At 46.0% G+C, this 19,899-nt stretch overlaps 1 protein-coding gene across 2 annotated transcripts in view; it reads left to right on the forward strand.

Annotated features, from left to right (window-relative positions):
- Positions 1-6,360: 6,360 nt before the first annotated feature.
- LOC138503240 (uromodulin-like) overlaps positions 6,361-19,899 on the forward strand; it is a 61,984-nt gene continuing 48,445 nt past the window's right edge. Inside the window, exon 1 of one of the 2 annotated variants that reach the window (XM_069622829.1) lies at positions 6,361-6,484. The gene's annotated coding sequence lies outside the window, so the exon portion shown is untranslated. Of the gene's footprint in view, positions 6,485-9,765; positions 9,865-19,899 lie in introns of those variants that run through there. The other variant, XM_069622830.1, reaches the window with a different exon arrangement.

The following is a 19,899-nucleotide window of genomic DNA, read 5'->3' on the forward strand; positions in this document are numbered from 1 at the left end:
TGGCAAATGTGTAGGCATACACATACACCGCAGTGATGTGTCATTATGCACCCCTTGTGTATGTTTTGGCATTGTGAGTTTCTTAAGGTGAACATTCTGTGTGTGACTTAGTTGCAATAGTTTCCCCCTGCGGCCTGTAATGGAAAATGTCCCAGATGTCCGAGGCTCGACAATAAAGTGTTTATTTTGCTGTAGTTTAAAAAAAAATGTTTACCTACGTGCCTGTTTTGTTTGAAGTGCTTTACAGATTGTTATCACTTGTAATTGTGTGAACTTTATTTCTCTCCTTTTGTTATGGCATGAATTTTATTGGTGAAAGAACAATTGGTGGCCCCTATTTTTTGTTACTGGGGGACGGCCTTTTTTAGGGGAAGAGAAATATATAAAGAGAACATGAAAGGTAGTTACCCCAGTCTCAGAAACGACTTTATAAAGGTTAGTGAACCATCACAAGCTTGCAGAACACTGAATCCCAGTTTCAGAATGACCGTACCAAATCCATTAAAAAAATAGAAAATATACATTTTATTCCAAAACTATTACAAACAATCTACCAAAGAAACCACCGGGAATTACTAAAAGTACAGATGTTATGTGGTTAAAAGAGAACCAATATCAAAAAACAAAGAAAACATGTGGGGTTAGTATGTGAACGCTGTACCTGTTGGTGTTGCATTTTAGCCTATATGACAGAGACTTTACACACCAGATCTCAGCTCCTTCCCAACTTGTGATGATGCAACACCAACATCTGTAGCTTTTGAGAATTGATGATCTTTTGAATACAGCGGTTGCTGAATTTGGAAAATATTCGATTCACCTACTAACCCCACATGTTTTTTTGTTTTTTGATATTGGTTCTTTTAAGCACATAACATCTGTAAATGCGGTAATTCCGAGATATGTTTTAGTAGATTGTTTGCAATACTTTTGTAATAACATTTATATTTTCTATATTTTTATGGATTTGGTACAGTCATTCTGAAACTGGGATTCAGTGTTCTGCAAGTTTGTGATGATGCACTAACCTTTAAAAAGTTGTTTCTGAGAATGTGGTAGCCGTCTTTTATGTTCTCTTTATATATGAATTTTATTGGGGCATCTGAAGCTTTATTTGACATCTAAAGAACAGATATTTCGCAGCGCTGCCATCTATTACCTATACAAAAGTGTAAACAATAGTCTTTGTTAGCACTTGTTCTTAAGTGCAAGGAACAGATGCAAGAACATGCATCTGTCTTACTTTAACAACATCAGGAACTCCTTTACATGCACAATTCAGGCATAAACTTCCAGAAGACTAATGAAAAATAACACTGGCAGGTTCTATACAATACACACTTTGAGGTTACTACCTGACACGTTAAGCTTTACACTGATGAGCTTGTCACCCAAATATCTTCATTTATATTTAAGACTTTGATTTGTAGGTAAGAGATGGTTTCCATACAATATATTTCAGAATGATATTTCAGGATAATGTATTCCCACTGATATATTGCCATTTATACATACTTCATTTGAAACTATGATTTGTCTGAGTATACCTGAGGGTCCACACGATGTGTGGGCGTGCGTTGCAATGTGTCGCGGATGTAACTCCCAAGTGTGCATGTGGATTTTGCCTTGTCACTGTGCTTGTGGTGTAGCGTTAGCTTGTGGTGGTGAAAAGGGAATTGCAGGATCCCAACAGGAGCAGACTATTTCCCAAGAATCCCACTAGCCCAAGGTCAGGGCACAGGACTCCTCCAGGCAGGGAAATGGATATTCGGAGACTCGGGTGGGGGGATGGCGGCAGGTGTTTTTTCTCTGGAACACCCGGTGTCTTGGAGATTGGTGATGTCATGGAGGACGAGGTGGAATTCTACTCTATAGGTGGTTATCTATTACTGCCACCACATTTGTGTCCAGTATAAAACATGTGTACAGCAATCAGGGGCGATGCTAGGGGGGCTAAGGGGGCTATAGCCCCTGATCTTTTGGTTGTAGCCCTGGAGAGAATCTCAGGAGCTACAGCCAATAGACTAGCTAGCCCCCAGTCCCAACAGTTCCGACATCGGCTTAGCCCCAGTTCTTTTCCAGACCTAGCAACTAGTCTGCAATAACCCAAGGGTAGAAGCAAGAGAACATGCATTGAATATATCTTGGACATATCTGACAATTGTCCATTAAATTTGCATGTGGATGTATGTCATTCAGTGTGCATATGTTCTGCATATAAAGTTTAGCAGAGCCCTCAACCATAGACGGTTGCTCTAGGGGTTGATAGGTCATTTCTAATGCCCACTCCCCCTCTTGCACTGCAACCCATAGAATAGAGCTGAGTCGCACATAAAATGTGGTCGAGCTGTCGCATAGTCACTGACATAGCAGTTACCTCTGCGCCTGAACACAATGCGCTGCTTGATTTGTACAATGTTTTTAAATAGTCATCTCTGCTAGTAATGGAATAGACACCACATTTTAATTACTATTCACATGCATGTAATGTTCTTTGAATGTTGATGTTTGCACAGACTACGGTCTTCCAAATGGGCTTCATAAATCGCAGCGCTTCGAAGCCATAATAATGGCAGTAGGTGCTATACAAATATCAAATAACATAACATATGACAGCCAAAACCTATTGGCTTTTCCAATGCTTGTTGTGTATGGTTTCTGTGTTCTTTGCAGGGCAGTAACTATTGGGTTTTTGAAAGTTTGGAGTGCTTGATTGGGCTCTTTCTTAAAAGTTACGAAACATGTATTATGAAATAGTTAAAGCTGAAACAAGCATATAGCACCCCCCCCCCCACAGACCAAAGGTTGACCTCCAAAAATGAGACGGACGAGTGAGACCGGTAAAAGGCCCCAAGGGCCGAGGTGGAAACATGATCTAAAAATCACAAAGCAGCATAAAAGAGAGAATAAAACCTATATGGGGTTAGAATTAGGAACAGGGAAAAAATTGACACTTGAAAAAAGCACTACTTAGGAAAGATCTAGTTACGAAGAAGAGGAGGAGCAGTGTCCTGTTAACACAAAAATTATATTATTTTAAAAGTGTCGCCTTTTCAAAAGTGTCGCCTTTTCAAAAGTGTCGGCTTTTGGAAGACAATTTAAAGATGTGTTCAACATGAACAACTCGGCACAAGCTGAAGGTGCACTTGAGTCCACAAACAATATTTGTGGTGAGTGTTATGTTCCCCTTAGGCCAGCAGGGGGGAAGGGGCGGTGTCCAGTAAAGTGCGAGCCTATGTAGCCTGGAGACACGTGAGGAGCCCAGGCTGTGCTGTAATAACTTGTTGTCACCCGGTTTTGGTTATTTTGGTCCCCTGGACTTTGGTGTCTGCACATGTGAAGCTCAGAGGAAAACCCTACAGCGCCCCCTGCTGGCTGCTCAATATCTTGCTCCAATGAAAGAGTCGAACACAAAATCAAACAAGCATTGCAAAGGCAACAGTTAAGAGCTTTCGTGTAGGCATGGGAAAGGCACTTTCCCAGCATTGCCACAGTGGTATTAACTAGCCATTGATGGCAGCAGGCAGGAAATGGTGCACGTAGCAGTGCCTGGAAAATGCCTAACACATATACAGAAACAAAAACTGTTGGCTTTGCCAATGCTTGTTTTTAGCAGGACTTCAGTGAAGCACATGCAGAGTGCTGAAAAATCGAGTGGCTGAAGTCAGACCTGGTAGAGGCATTTGTATTACACCAATAGCACGGTTAATATTCCATTTAAGTCATTAGCTCTCAGAAGACTGCTTTGAAAAAACACTGTCAGGCACTTTGAGTGCTAAGTTTGATGGTAAGGCATGAATAAAGCGAGCTCAAAGAGTTCCCATGAGGAGGCATTTTGGGCGGGAAGGAGCAGGAACTGCCACTGGGTGGGACTGGGCATAGGGATTAGCTTGGCCATGGGTGGCCAAATACCAAACAACACCTGCACGCAGTGTGTTCCTCCTCATATGCCATTCTCCTTATCTATACTCAAATGCAAGGCCATCTTAAGCATTTTTGGGCCCTGGGCACGGACATCTTTGGGGCCCCCCTCCACCAAATCAAAATAAGGGAGCAAGATTACTGGTCGCGACTCCCACACCCGTCGCGCTCACCTCCTATAGGTTGATATGCTGTCTCACAGCATAATAAGCAGGTTTACTCCTTTTAGGTCCCCTTGCCCTCTTTATTCTTGCTCCAATCAGAATGATAAAGAAGGCCAACATTAGCAGTCTACAAAAGGGTTGCTGTTCTAGTACATACCAAGGTGGGGGCTCTGGGCAAGTGCCCCTTTTGCCCTCCCATAAAAACGTCTCTGCTCAAATGCAATAGTTTCGGCTTAAAGGTGGTGCTTAAGTGCCACCTAGAAGCCCGAACTAATGAATAAGCTGTTCAGCTCTGCCTCTTCCATCTCCATGATGACTGCATGTTGTACACATGAAGACATGAATAGTGGGGAAAACATGCAGGGCAGCAAGCAGCATCGCGCTATCAAATGAGAAGTGCAAGCCAGAGCTAAATCACAGGATCCTCTGTGACTTTAACCCCTTACCTGCTTGGCTAGTATGCGTCCTTACGCAAATAGGACGAGCTTACTCCTCCTCTCAAAGCAGAAGCAGAGTTTGCAGAGATGTAAAGTTCTCCAGGGCGTCCTACTACGAAGCTTAAGTTACTTTGCATTATGGCCCTTCCAGGCTTCAGTGAGAAGCAAGTAAGATAGCCCTGCTCCTATATCCCAAGAATTCAAACTACCAGCAGCTAAAAGACAGGGCTAGCGGAGCATCAAACGCGGCCTCCGAGGATGTGACGTCATTCCTGAACTGAAAGGACAGGAGGTCGGGATTGAGGTGCATCACAGAGCTGTGTACATGTCATCAGAGTTCTGTAATCAGGGGGAGCAGGAGGTCAGGATTGAGGTGCATCACAGAGCTGTGTACATGTCATCAGAGTTCTGAAATCAGGGGGAGTAGAAGGTCAGGATTGAGGTGCATCACAGGGCTGTGTACATGTGATCAGAGTTCTGTAATCAGAGGGAGCGGAAGGTCAGGATTGAGGTGCATCACAGAGCTGTGTACATTTGATCATAGTTCTGTAATCAGGGGGAGCGGAAGGTCAGGATTGAGGTGCATTACAGAGCTGTGTACATGTCATCAGAGTTCTGTAATCAGGGGGAGCAGGAGGTCAGGATTGAGGTGCATTACAGAGCTGTGTACATGTGATCAGAGTTCTGAAATCAGGGCTCAGGAGGTCAGAATTTAGGTGCATCACAGAGCTGTGTACCTGTGATCAGAGTTCTGTAATCAGGGGGAGCAGGAGGTCAGTATTGAGGTGCATCACAGAGCTGTGTACATGTGATGAGAGTTCTGGAATCAGGGGGACAGAAGGTCAGGAGTGAGGTGCATCTCAGAGCTGTGTACATGTCGTGTTCTGAAATCATGGGGGGCAGAAGGTCAGGATTGAGGTGCACCACAGGGCTGTGTACATGTGATCAGAGTTCTGTGATCAGGGCGGCAGGAGGTCAGGATTGAGGTGCCTCACAAGGCTGTGTAAATGTCTTCAGAGTTCTGTAATCAGGGGGCAGGAGGTCAGGATTGAGGTGCATCGCAGGGCTGTGTACACATGATCAGAGTTCAGTAATCAGCGGGCAGAAGGTCAGGATTGAGGTGCATCGCAGAGCTGTCTACATGAGATCAGAGGTCTGTAATCAGGGGGAGCAGGAGGTCAGGATTGAGGTGCCTCGCAGGGCTGTGTACATGTCATCAGAGTTCTGTAATCAGGGGGAGCAGGAGGTCAGGATTGAGGTGCATCACAGAGCTGTGTACATGTGATCAGAGTTCGGTAATCAGGGGGGCAGCAGGTCAGGATTGAGGTGCCTCTCAGGGCTGTGTACACGTGATCAGAGTTCTGAAATCAGGGGGGGGGGGCTCAAGAATTGAATGATAGGGGTAGAGCTGCACGTGGCCGCCATTCTGAAATAACAGGAGCATTTGGTCAGAATAGAGGTACAGTGGCAGAGCTGCGTGTGGTCAAGGGCGTAGGTCAGTATTGAGGTGCACTGATATAACTGTGAAGGCAGCCTGTCAGTCCATGCATTTGAACAGTTCTTAAGGTCTCATGACAATAAGAAAATAACCCGGACCTTCAGGCCCCACCTCGGAAACAGGACACCACTGCCCATTGTGGCCTGGGGGACTGTTACGCACCCACCAACCGGCCCATCCTGCTGGCGTCTACTGTCACCTTCGGGGATAGGCACTGGAATTAAAGGTAAATGTCACATTCCAGTGTCTGTGACTTCATGGTGTAGTGCTTCGTACACACCCCTCACCTGCGCAATGCTCAGGGGTCAGGACCTACCCTCCCCCTTCTCAGGGGCGTATAAAAAGGCACGGGAGTGACTGGGGAGTACAATTCAGAAGAGGAGTCTCCTGGAAAGAACTGAAGAGAGACACCTGCAGATACCCCAAGAGAGGCCCATACAGAGACTGCTCCAATCCATTCTCAGGTGAGTGGCGGCCTCGCTCACTCCTGACCGAGAGGCAGGCGGTGGCTTTGCTTTGCAGTCGGATCTATTGTATAATCCAATGAGGTGTGCTATTTTACTTAAAACATTAGCTGTATTATTTGATGACTATTTTACTGAACATATTGCATTGTCTATTCCAGTATCTGAGGTGTGCGTCACCAGAGGGGAAGTATTCTATGATGGGATGTATTATCTGACAAGGTATTGTGGGATGCCATGTACTATCTGCTGGGGTGCAAAATCTGAGGAGGTATTATTGAACATGATGCATCATCAGATGGTTTATACTATCTGATAGTGTGTTTCATCCAGATGGACTGCACTATGTGATGTATTGATTGATTTAGCATGGCATGTGTGCTAAAAGCCAATATATTATCAGATAGAACATAGCTGATGAACAGTGCTATCTGATAAGATGTGTTATCTAATGAGATGTATTATCTATGTATCATGTTTTGGGGTGTAGTACCGGATGGTGCTATTATCGGATGGAGCATATCGTCTGATGGGAAGTATCACCCGATGGAGTGTATTGCCAGATGTGATTGAACATCTGATATGAGGTATTATTATTATTGATCTGCTGTTGTCTGTGTGTGATATAAGGTGCAAAAGATGGCACCTAAATACAGTGCCAATGTATGTATCACATGGTCTGATCCATCACATTATGGCAGGTGTGATATGATTATATGATATGATATGGCATTTATAACACACCTATACACACGTTTTTCAAGGCGTGACGAGGCAAGGGAGGGGCAACAGAGGGAAGACAAAGAAAATGATCTTACTAGGCAGGTGACATTGAAATCTCGCAAATGCAGGGGATGGAGGAAAGGGAAACGTGTGGGGGACAAGAGGGAAGGGGCAGTGCAACACATAGGATCAACAGTAAAATAAATAAAATAAATTAGAACAATAGGTAAAAGTGTGGCCGTCATGTGGCAAGTGCAGGGGTAAGTGCATACATCAAGTGTCAAGAGCTGGTAGGGGACTGTGGGATACAAAAACAGCCCCCAATTTCAGGTGTTGCCCAGGAGGCAGTGCAGGTGTTCAACTGGCGGGATGGGGGACCTGGGCATAGATCCAAGGGTAGCCAGGTGACCAGCACAGTTTCAGTCAGGAGCACAGCAGGGGAGAGGAGGAGAAAAAGCAGAAGCAAAGAGGAAGGTCTGAAGGTGCTCCCGGATTCAGAGATGGTTCTCCTCAAGGTTCAGGGAGGCTGTTCCCGAGGGAGGCCCCAGCCGAAGATAGAAATCTACCACCAACTCATTGCTTGGAGAAGCGACTGACCCTGAGGGAGTTGGAGGCGGATGAGCAAAGAGCTCGAGAAGGAAGATATTTAGGAAGAGAGAGTTGATTGTATTGAGGCCCCAGGCCCCTGGAGGCCTTGTAGACAATGCAGAGGGTGTTGAACTTAATCCTCACAGCTACTGGGAGCCAGTACAGAGATTTCAATCCTGGAGAGATACAATCCCTGGGCTTGAGGCCAAGGCCAAGTCTAGCAGCCATGTTCTGGATGAGTTGCAGAGGGTGGAGAGTAGAAGCAGGCAGATTTAGGAAAAGGCTTTTACAGTAGTCCAGCCTAGAGGGAACCAAAGCTCTGGAGACAGTGAGCTTCTGGGGGAAGGAGAGTAAATGAAGAATACCTCTGAGGAGGTGCAGCTGGTAGTGTGACTTCTTAGATACGTCAGAGATGTGAAGAGAGAAGGAGAGAGTGGAGTCGAAGATGACCCTGAGGTTTTAGCCTCACAGGTATGATATGATATGATATTTTATTTGTATCGTACTCGTACACAGGTGTTTCAGAGCGCAACTAGGCAAGGGAGGGCAACAGGGGAGAAACAACACAATAATGATCTTACTAGGCCCAGTGACATTGAGAACGTGGAAGTGCATGGGAAAGGGAAAAGGGAAAAGCGCATGGAAGGGGAAGAGTGGAAAGTGTGGAATAGAGGAGAGCAGATAAATAATAATAAATAAAATAAATAGAAAATGGAGGCAATAAACAGTGGTAGTGCAGCCAGCAAGTGGCAAGTGCTATGTTTAAGGTAGCAGACTGGGTAGGTCTGATAAGTGCAGAACAAGAAGAAAATGGGGGTGGGGGCTGTATGGGTACAGAGACAGTCCCCAGTGAAGGGTGGCAAGAGGCAGGGCAGGAGGGTGGCAAGGTGATCAGGTAGCTTGGCCCAGGGGAAAGAGGGTGGCCAGGTGCACAGTGCCAAGAGAGAGCAGATAAGCAGGGGAGAGGGGGCGCGAAGGCAGAAGCAAAGAGGAAGGTCTTGAGGTGCTTCCGGAACCGGAGATGGTTCGCCTCATGTTTTAGAGTGACAGGGAGGCTTTTCCAGAGGGAGGCCCCAGCCAAAGATAGAGATCTACCCCCAGCTCGTTTCTTTGAAAAACGATTGACATGGAGGGAGTTAGAGGTAGAGGAGAGAAGAGCTCGAGAGGGGAGGTATTTGCAGAGGCATAGCTGAAGGTATTTTGAACCAGGCCCCAGAAAGTCTTGTGGACCATCCAGAGGGTTTTGAATGTAATCCTTGCTTCCACTGGGAGCCAATGGAGAGATTTCAGAGCTGGAGAGATTCGATCCCAGGGCATGAGGCCAAGGACAAGTTTTGCAGTCCTGTGGGACAGGAAGAGGGCCAAGAGAGGCCAGCCAGAGAGCGACAGGCAAGAAAGGAGGGAGCAGGTGAGCTGATGAGGAGAATCTCCGTCTTACTGGCATTAAGGCAGAGATCATTGGCGGCACACCACTCCTGGATAGCAGATAGACAGTCACAGATGAGAGAAGGAGAGGAGGTGGCTGAAGGTGACCCTGAAAATGAGCTGAGTGTCCTCCGCATAGCACTGAAAGTTGGGGCAGAGAGCAGCAATGCAGTGGGCAAGAAGAGTCGGGTATTGGTTGAACAGCCAGGGAGAGAGGTTAGACCCCTGGGGAATACCACAGGTAGAGATAGAGGAGAGGAAGAACCCAAGTTGGACCTGGGAAGGTTGATCGGAGAGGAAAGAGGTCAGCCTAGCCAGGGCTAGATCAGTGATAGCCGAGTTATCACAGAGGTGGTTGATGCATTGGAATGTACTTTGTGTTCTGATCGCATAAGTATGCTGAATATTTTACAATGCTTCAGCCTTGCACATTATTTCTTCGTCCTTCCACTTGTTGTCCGAAAAAAGTGTCCCTTGTATTATAAAAAATGGCTCCAAACATACCACTCCTACTGCCTTTGGGTAACAGGTCTTCTCGTTCTGCAGCATCCTAAAAGTTACCTCATGTGCCTGGAAGGTGTTCTTAATTCTGCACAACGTGAGATGAAGGAGACACTGGGCATCGACAATAGGCAACTCTTTTGGTAACAATACTTTGGGTGTACCTGAAGCATGGGGAATGAGGGAGCAGACATAACAGCTCTCGTTCGTTGTTTGCTTAGCCGTTGCACTCATGACTTATCAGATGGGATGTATGGGGGAGTGGGGCTGTGGGTGGTGATATCTGATAAATTGCATTTTCTGATCATTAGGTGTTTCAATGCATTATCTGATAGCAGGTATAATTTAGTTCGCTGTATACAATAGGGTATGTTATCTAATCTGATGTATTTTCTATTCATCACATGTTCAGTTGCGTAGTTGATGGAATGTAAGGGTGTTTTGTTCCATTCTGTTCTGTTCTGTGTGCTACTGATTATCTGATGGGGTACATTTTCCATTTGTATTTATTATCTCATGGTGGGGTACCATCTTGTAGGGTCATGGTTTGACCCATTGTAGTATGTGATGGGGTATCATTTAGGATGGTGTATACATTTAGTGGATATTTAATCTGATCTGGTCGGATATGCTGTCAGGTATGTTGCAGGATCTACTGAATCATTTTATCCCTTACCTGTTGAGCTCCGTCGTCTCTGGTGAAGCTGTTTATAATTTAATGGTTGCTCTGATGTTGCATGTGACTATGCCAGATGTTGCATATCTGCATGAACTGTTATCATTCATGTACCAGGAACTGTAAGACTAAAACTTCAACATTGGGAGTAACCTGCAATGGCCCTGCAGTGTCTTGGAAATGACCCTCCTGAGTTCACTGGCGCTGAATCAAGCCATGCACCACACACAGTATAGCAATCCTAATCTGCACCCAGATACCCTTGCCTTCATTGGGAAGGAGTTACCCCAAGTACTCCCTTGGTTGCAGGTGAGTACTGTCCCCTGACTGTCTAGTTTTTAGGTTGGGGGTCCAGCCGTATAGTGGTATCTAGGGGTGCTAACTACAGGTCATCTCACTTTACACTCAGGTAGCGCCAAGGTCTAGACCATGATTCTCCATGCACTGTATGAAGAGATGCTCAGAGGGCCTGGTGATGGAGCTGGACATGCCCATGTAAGGAGTTGGTTTGTCCTGTCTTGCTTCCTGGCCTCAGCACACACACCTGTTCATCCCAGGATGTCCCAGTTTCTTTGCTCTCTCAATGTGTCATTGGGAAGCGTCCAGGCCTGGCCATCCATTGGCATTATGTTATCCTTCATGTCATCTGATGTGTGATATGCTACACTTCTTTTTCTACACAGCACACTACTCTAACACTTATAAAGTAGTGCACTTCTGATTTGTGTTACGTTGTATGAGGCAGAACCTATTTTTCTGAAGGCATAGAGGAATGAAACAACAGGTGTGTTTGTGCCTTATACAAATCGGGCTACTTCCTAAATCACTCCCACTTGATTTCTGAGAAATAGCTTTTGGGTGTATTTGTCTCTTGCGATTCTAAGTCCTTAGTTCAAGTACAGTAGATTGCCCGTCAGCCCGCGTGACTACACCTACAAGCAATGCCACACAGCACTAGAACCCTGGCATCTACTTATAAATGGCCACTGAGATGTCTAGAGTCCAGTGCCCACCTGAATCCTTGTAAATGCAGCTAATGAAACTGCTGTACAGGGGACCTGTAAAGGAGTGCCAGTCCAAATCTATACTGGACAGGGGTCTAAATCACAGTGGGCAGTGGGGGTATGACAACTTCAGCATGTGCACCCCTTGTCCTCTACATATATAATTATCTCAGGATTTCGGTGCATTGGGAACTGAGCCTGTGCACAGCCAACACCCTAAAATCAAGTACATGAAAGGAAAGATTGTCTCTGGATGGCACTTGCTCCCAATGGATTGTGATGTGATAGCTATGTATGCTCAAATGAACATTTGGATGCTGCTGAAATAGCTGTATATGCTTCAATGCTGAAAATGTTTTATTGTAAAGGTGAGTGTTATGAAGAATAAAATGAGCATCAAGCCGAGTCTGCATTATGCACTTAGGGATGCAAGCATACGTCCCTTTTATCACAGACACATGTCATCAAATATAAAAGATATGTGGTCATTCTTCTGTTCTTCGTTATACAAAGCAGCAGGAATACACATTGGTGCTGTTTGTCCCTTTCCCCTTTCCCACGGGGTATGTTGAAAGGTCACAATAAGAGTGTACCAGAATGTATACATTTGAATGAAAATTATTTCGCATTTATATAGCGCTACAAACCCTCAGGTATCTGAGCGCTGCCGGGATTGGAACCTGCGTCGGCACGGATGTTAAAGCGAGCGCTGTACTCGCTGTACCACTTGACCGGTGAAGGCAAGCGCCCCCAGATAGCATGATCCTCCCCACAATGAGAGACAATAATGGACTCTCCCAGGATGGGAATAAGGCCAGGACAAAGTGCGGGTGAGCTTAAATGGGAGTTTATCAATCAAAATAGGGCATGCATAGAACTCTGCAAACTCTGAGAGCGCTCTGTCTGACAATAGCAAAGACAGGCGTATATATTTACAAAAAACGTCATAAGAACCTACATGCTATAGGGGGCACAAGTTCGTGGGGATTGGGTGGCGACGACTAGCTATAGGTGCTGCTGCGATGTGGTTTGCCGCGGCTGGAGGACGTCACAGGTTACCCTCGTGGGTGGGGCTGGGCCTGGCAGGTCAGCTGGGCTCATCCGGGCGGTGTTGTTGTGCCAACCGTGATTAGTGTCAGAGATGAATGTCTTTCCTGACTTTCTGCCCTAGGGCCACGCACACCGCAGTCATCCAACATTGCATTATTATCTTCCCTGGTAAATCTTCCAATAGGTTATTCTACAGGTTAACACAACACAGGAGGAATGCACCTAGAGGGGGGTCGTGTGGCGATACATCAATACATGGTTACCTTTGTCCTGTTGACCGGGTATCATAGTTCGCGGGGTTGGGTCTCAGGGCATGGGACGAGTAGTCTGCTTTCGCATGTCTTGTTAGAAGTCATTATGGATGTGTTCCTGTAGTGTTGCCATAATATTGGGTGTCCTAATTTTACAGGAGCCATTAATCTACGGTGAGCCGGTGGGTTGTGGAGCCTAAGAAAGGGCGACTTTGGATCTGTGTTTTAAGGCCGGGGTTTACTGCTGGGTTATAAATAATTCAGGTGGCAAGCCGTGGCCTTGGGTGCTGCGGGGGAATGTGACTGCTTGAAGCGGCTCCAGCCGACTTGGGGGAGGTGGTGCAGGGCAGCACAGGCCTCTGCTTTTTCTGTCTGGCAGGCTTTACTGGGGGGGTGAAGGGAGGAATGGCCTTGCATGTGCTCGCAAAGGTATTTTCCTCGTGTGTTGCATATTTTAGATGGAAGAGACATAAACATTCATATAAGATACAATACTCATTGAGTCTTTTCGAAGTTCACGTTTTTGACGTTGCTTGTACCATCCATATGGCCAATTCGAGCATATTACGTATACACTAAGTTTCTAACATTACAACATTTTGTTATATGCCTGTACATGCACGGTAAGTGAGGTACTAGTAAGGTTGGTGGAGCACGCAGGAACAGCCCACCAATGAGACAGGTGGCAGTGGCACATAGTGAGCTTGGACATACATATGGTGCATTTTTCGTGCACCCCTTGCGTGAGCTCTCATTATGGTTACATTTGTCTTCCTTTGCACTCTAGCAGCATTAGTTCATTTATGGTGCGGGACCGTGGGGTGCAGTCTTCTTGATGAAACACGTAACACAAAAAGCCCCTCGGGACACCTTTTACTATTTGCGCATAGCTACGGGGATGTGGGTACTTCATCCCGAATGTCATGTACACACACATTCGGCCATCTGTATGGAATTTACCGGTTTTTAGTCAGAACGGCCGTGGAGAGAAAAGTTTCAACACAGGTGGTTTACTCATTAGTATTTGGGGACTCTGCTTTTGTCAGGGGGCCATTTTACAGTTCTTTCCCACCCCGGCCCTGCTGATCGGGTCATACTAGGAACAGCGATACACTGCGGAAGGTGAAATGTTACAGTGTTGCTATCTGACACTAGCTCATGTCCGTCTGTTCGTGGGAACGGGCTCGCAGCGGATCTGCCAGAGAACTGCGGCCACAGGGAGAAGTGACACTCTCCAAGGGTGGGGGCCGCGCTGCGGTGCACAGGGCTCAAGCCATTTTTATTTAGACAAAATGGTTTCCAGGGCCTAGCTAAATTGAGCAGGTTTGGTCAATGTCTTCAGCCAGTGCCCCACCCACCACCTGGGCCCTGGTGGCAGGAAGGACAACTGATGAGCCATGAACCTCACCGGGGGAGAAGAGGCGGGGGAGGGGGATCTCCTGGATCAGTCCTCCCATACATTTCCTCCCTTTCGTTACTTAAGTAACGAAAACTTTAAATCCTCCAACCTCCTGCACTCTTCCTCGTCAGCTATAGCGTCATCCCATGCAGGGGTGCCTTTTATGGGCATCCATGCCCTGCACACCCCTCGCAGGCTTTCACCTCTCCTAGCATATTCATCTGGGGTACAGGTCAGGTATATACAACGCTCTCCCCTTCTAGGTCCACCCACACTTCCTCATACCATTCAAGTACACGGGGTTATTTAATTGTAGTGTGCCATAACTTATCTACTATATCCTTGTCGTGGTACATGGGCACCATCTGGAATCTTGACGTGTAATCTGTTCCCGTTTGTACCTGTGCTTCCTGCATAGTTTGTATTGTACCGCGGGCGTTGACCATTGTCACCATCATCATTGCACCATTCGGCACTGCGTTGGCACAACATCGAAGACCCACCTGGCATAGGCAAAAAATGAAAAGGAGGAACACTACAGCCGGCATCAAAAACTTGACAGTCATTCCCAGCCATGATGGGACCCAGGAGAAGATATTGTCGAACCATGTACTTTCTTCTGCTCCACCTTCCATTCTCATTCTTTCTCCTAGGTTGTGTACTGCTTCGATCACATGGGACAGGGAGTCGTTATCTGCGTCTTCAGAAGGTACGAAAGTGCAGCAGGCACTTCCAATTTTTCGGCAAACACCTCCGTCCATTGCTGTCAACAGGTCCAAGACATACCTGTTCTGCATGGTCATTAGCCGTAGTGCTCGGAGTTCCACCTTTATTACGTTAAACCCTTCTTCAGTATCATTTGCCAGTTGGATCAGTTCCCAACGTGTGATTTGGAGCCACTTTGCATTTGCTCGCGCCTGGATAGTTTGGACGAGTGAGGCGGAGAAAGTTTCTGCAGAGCTGAATAATCGATATTTATCCGGGATCTGTGCCAGCAGTTCTGATGATGCTTTTGATATGTAGTTCGATGATCGTCTGTTTCGGGACAGCGCCCCTTCCTTGTTTCCGGAGGACAGGACATATACTTGTGATTCTGCAGTTGGTTGGGCCTCACTCTGTTGAGATTTTCCTCGCGTCTCCTTGCCCCCATCAATGTGGCTTTCCGGGATTACCATTAGCGCGGAGTGCAGGGTGGCCAATGAACAGCTGCCACCCCAGGATTGTGGGAGGTGTAGGTATGCCTGGTTGCCACATACCCAATAGGTATCCATTAGGGCCGCTGTCCCTTTTCTCATATCTGGGATGGTGAGGGTCTTGTTACAGTTCTTGTTTGCCCTCATGGTGGTTCTCCCGTCTCCCTTGAAACAAAGTTCATAGTTTATTTCCTTCTGCAGCTTGAAGGGTTTTTCGATGGCCGTTACCCAAGTCAATTTTGAGATGTGTTCCTTCCATATGGGTGTGCATGTCTCTTCTATCCATTGCAGTTTCTCTGGTACCACACCCCACAGTGCTTCAGCCTTGCACATTATTTCTTCGTCCTTCCACTTGTTGTCCGAAAAAAGTGTCCCTTGTATTATAAAAAATGGCTCCTCCAAACATACCACTCCTACTGCCTTTGGGTAACAGGTCTTCTCGTTCTGCAGCATCCTAAAAGTTACCTCATGTGCCTGGAAGGTGTTCTTAATTCTGCACAACGTGAGATGAAGGAGGCACTGGGCATCGACAATAGGCAACTCTTTCGGTAACAATACTTTGGGTGTACCTGAAGCATGGGGAATGAGGGAGCAGACATAACAGCTCTCGTTCGTTGTTTGCTTAGCCGTTGCACTCATGTCCGCATACCATTTATTTGTCTGGTGGGGGTGTCGTGGGTCTTCATTTTGTCTAATCCTAACCCATAATACTCATCATACTTTCTCCTCCCCGCCTCCCTTTTCCGTCTGTTATTTCTTTTTCTAAGGTATTTCCCAGCTGCATGGGCAATGGACAGTGTGGGCCCCCCTTTCTCCCTCTCGCCCCCCTTCGCCCAATCATCATATAATATTTTGTACCTCGTCATTTCTTCATTTTCTTTCTTCATGCTATCTAACAGTGTGTTTTTTGTTATGGGAGCGGGCCGGCTGGTGATGGTTGTTATATAACCAGGATATAGCAGAGGGGTTACGATCATTTAGACTGTGAACATTGTAATTAGATACTTTTGGTGGGGAAGTTGTACTGTTTTGCATTTCCCCCCGCAGGCCTTCATTTTGCGAGATAGCAACATTGGATGGTGTTGTGTAATATCCCCATACCAGTTTAGTTCCATCCCATACCAAAAAATCACCTTCTTTAGTATTTATAATTGCTGTTTCATTTGTCACATTAGTTCCGTTAACCCCTCCCCCCTCGTTCATCTCAATAGAGCTGAACGCTATGAACCAATACGTAACCAGGCCAAACATAATTGTAAAGAAAAATGTAATGCAAACAGACAATCCACACTCATACGAATATCTACATCTTTCAGCTAAAAATTCTCTGTATCTAATAAGTCTATCCGTTGTAGGCTGCCCGTTAGATGCCATGGTAGTTCCTGTTTGAGATATAAAAGTGCATTAAGTGCGTGCATGTAAACATTTTTTTTGGCACTACCAGTGCCAAGGTATCATGGAAGGGGAATAGGATTGGGTAGGGCAGGGGGGTTGGGATGTACAGAGAAGGGAGCATACAACATACGTAATCTTCACATTATTTTTTTTTTTTACACATAAACCCATCATTATTATTATTTTTTTTTTTGCAATCCTTCAATCCTTCATCATTATAGATAACCTGTAATATAAGGTTTTTTGTTAACAATTTTCTCTGGCAGGTATACTTCATCCACACACATTTTTGTATTCACTCATCATTTTCATTAGCATTGTTTGCTTTTGTCTGTGCCTCCTCATCCACCTCTTCCTGCACACTATTATATGCTTTTCGTACATCCGTCAAATGTATCCAGTACTTGAGGCCCTTAACTGTTACAGCTGTAGGGGTGCAAAATACTACTTCATATGGTCCGTGGAACCGTGGTGCATTCCACCGGCGCACAAAGCTCCAGACATAAATGAACTCTCCCGGCATCAGTTGTACCGGTGTTTCAGGTTCCGTTGTGTTCCCCTCTTCCCTTGTGAACGGTGGTGAGAGCTGCTTTGATATGGCGCGCGCCGCCCTAATTAGCTTTTTCAGGTATTCCGTGAATTCATCTCCCAATATCGCAGCGCTTCTGTGCGCGTCTGAGTGTTGGCGCAGTGGCAAGTTTGCTGTGTGCATTCGTCTCCCGGTCACGATTTCGTGCGGGGACAAATGGTGGTCCTTGCTTGGCTGATTCCTCAGCTCAAACAGCGCAAGGGGTAAACAGTAAATCCAGTTTTTCTTTAATGAGAAAAATAATTTTGACAATCTCCCTTTTAACAGTCCGTTCATCTTTTCCACCACAACATTACTTTGAGGATGATAAATTGAGCATAATTTATGTTTTATTCCCAATAAGGTCGTCACTTCTTTGAAAAGCTCGTTCACGAAATGAGTGCCGTTGTCTGAGCGAATTATGTCGCAAATTCCCCAGTGCGGGAATACTTCTCTCATCAGGAACTTTGCAGCACTTTTAGCATCAGGTCGTGCACATGGGCCTGCTTCCACCCACCTCGAGAATGGGCATACAACCACAATCATGTAGCGTGCCACATTACACCTTTCTCCCATATCCGCGTAGTGAATATGCAACTCCCTGAAGGGTCCTACTGGTTGTGGAATTGTTCCCCTGAGTGTACGTAACGTCATTCCAGAATTGTATATCTGGCACGTTGTGCACTCCATTGTCAATCTTGATACATGCTCCTGGAGACAGGGCACGAACCAGTCTTCTTGTATCTCTGCTGCAATGTGTTCTTTCGTGTTGTGGGCTGGAAAGTGTAATTGCTGAAATGCCATTTACAATAGCTTGACCGGCACTACCACTTTCCCTGAGTTGTTTTGTCACCATAACAAGTCTGTTGCTGATTGGCTGCACCCTCGTTTTACCCACATCATCTTTTCATCACCACTTGCTCCTTCCTGCAGCTCTAGTATTTGTGATATGGGCATCGCATTGTATCCTTCTGGGAGCTCTACGTTTGTCTTGTGCTGTAGCATGTACTCACCTGTTTCATGTTTTTCAAAGTATGAAGCTTCCTTGGCGGCAGTGTCCGCTGCCGCGTTCCCCAAAGACACAACGTCTGTGTTTGACGTATGTGCTTGGCACTTCACTATTGCTACCACTGTTGGGTCTTTTAGGGCCTCAATTAACTCCTTCAGCAATTCTGCATGTTGCACTGGAGTCCCATCTGCTCTTCGAAACCCCCTCCGCCCCCATCTTGCCAGACCTCCATGTACTGTTTTCGTCATGTAAGCTGAATCTGTGTATATTGTTACTGCACAACCTTTAGCTGCATGTAGTTCTTCTATTAAGGCAATGAGTTCCGCTGCCTGTGCTGATAAATGGGATGGAAGGCGATACTGCACTAGTGTCTCATACTCACCTTCTTCTAACCTCACCACTGCCAACCCCACATGTTTCTCTCCCGTGTCCATGTCAATTGATGCTGACCCATCCACAAAGTACACCTCCCCCTCGCTCAGGGCATTCTCGCACACCACTGTGTCCTCCCGTTTTTCCTCTGTGTAAGTCGCACAGTTGTGTTCCTGCATGTCCTCCAGTGTGCATGTTTCTGTGATGAATGTTGCTGGATTCACTGTCCTGCATCGTACCACATGGATATTGGCACTGGACAGTATTATTCCATATGCAGTCGCTCGCTGTGTGGTCAGTGTACTTTTTGATCTCTCAAGCTTGCGAATAACGAGTGTTCCACAAACAATGTGACAGGGCATCCCATTACTATTGTGGCACTTTTCTCAATGGTGAACGCGGCGGCGGCGAGAGACTGCTGGCATGCAAAGTGTCCTTGCATCACCGCATCCAAAGTGCCACTATAGTAAGCCAGCGGTTTGTGTCCTAGAGAAGTCTTTTGTGTCAGTACAGCTGTCATGAGTGTTCCCTTACAATGTGAGAATTGGAAAAACTTGCGCTCATAATCAGGGTTGGCGAGTACTGGAGCACTCAAAATCAATTCTTTTAGTGACTTGAATGAGTCACTCATCTCTTCTGACCATTCTATTTTCCTGTTCTCTTGTTGTGCCTCCTTGAGTGCTTGCAGTAATGGTCTCGTGTAGGCTGCATAATCTAATATCCATGCTCTGCAATAATTGCACATTCCCAAGAATTTCTGCATCTCCTTCACTGTTGTGGGTTCTCTTACTGATCTTGTTGCTTCTACCCTGTCAGGGATTATTTTCTTTCCATCTTTCGATATCAGCTGCCCCAAGTATAAGACCTCTTCCTGACAGTATTGTAGCTTTTCCTTGTCCACTTTGTACCCCTTGTTTGCCAGCAGTGACAGGAGTGTTACTGAGTCTTTTCTGCATGTTTCTTCATTCTGTGCGCAGACGAGCAGATCGTCTACATACTGAATGATTGTGCTTTCAACTGATAAATTACTCAAGTCTTCGTGTAGTATGCGGTTGAATATACTTGGGCTCTCACAGTATCCCTGTGGTAATCTGCAATGTTTGTATCTCTTTCCCCCTAAGGTGAATGCCGTCAGGTATCTTCTTTCTTCAGCCAAGGGGATGGAGAAGAATGCGTTTTTCAAATCGACCACTGTAAAATGTGATGCCGTTTTTGGGATACTGCATAATATTGAAGCAGGGTTTGGGACCAAAGGGAACTC

The sequence above is a fragment of the Ambystoma mexicanum genome, chromosome 11 (genome assembly GCF_040938575.1).
Source record: "Ambystoma mexicanum isolate Mex_15411 chromosome 11, UKY_AmexF1_1, whole genome shotgun sequence".
NCBI classification, from domain to species: domain Eukaryota; kingdom Metazoa; phylum Chordata; class Amphibia; order Caudata; family Ambystomatidae; genus Ambystoma; species Ambystoma mexicanum.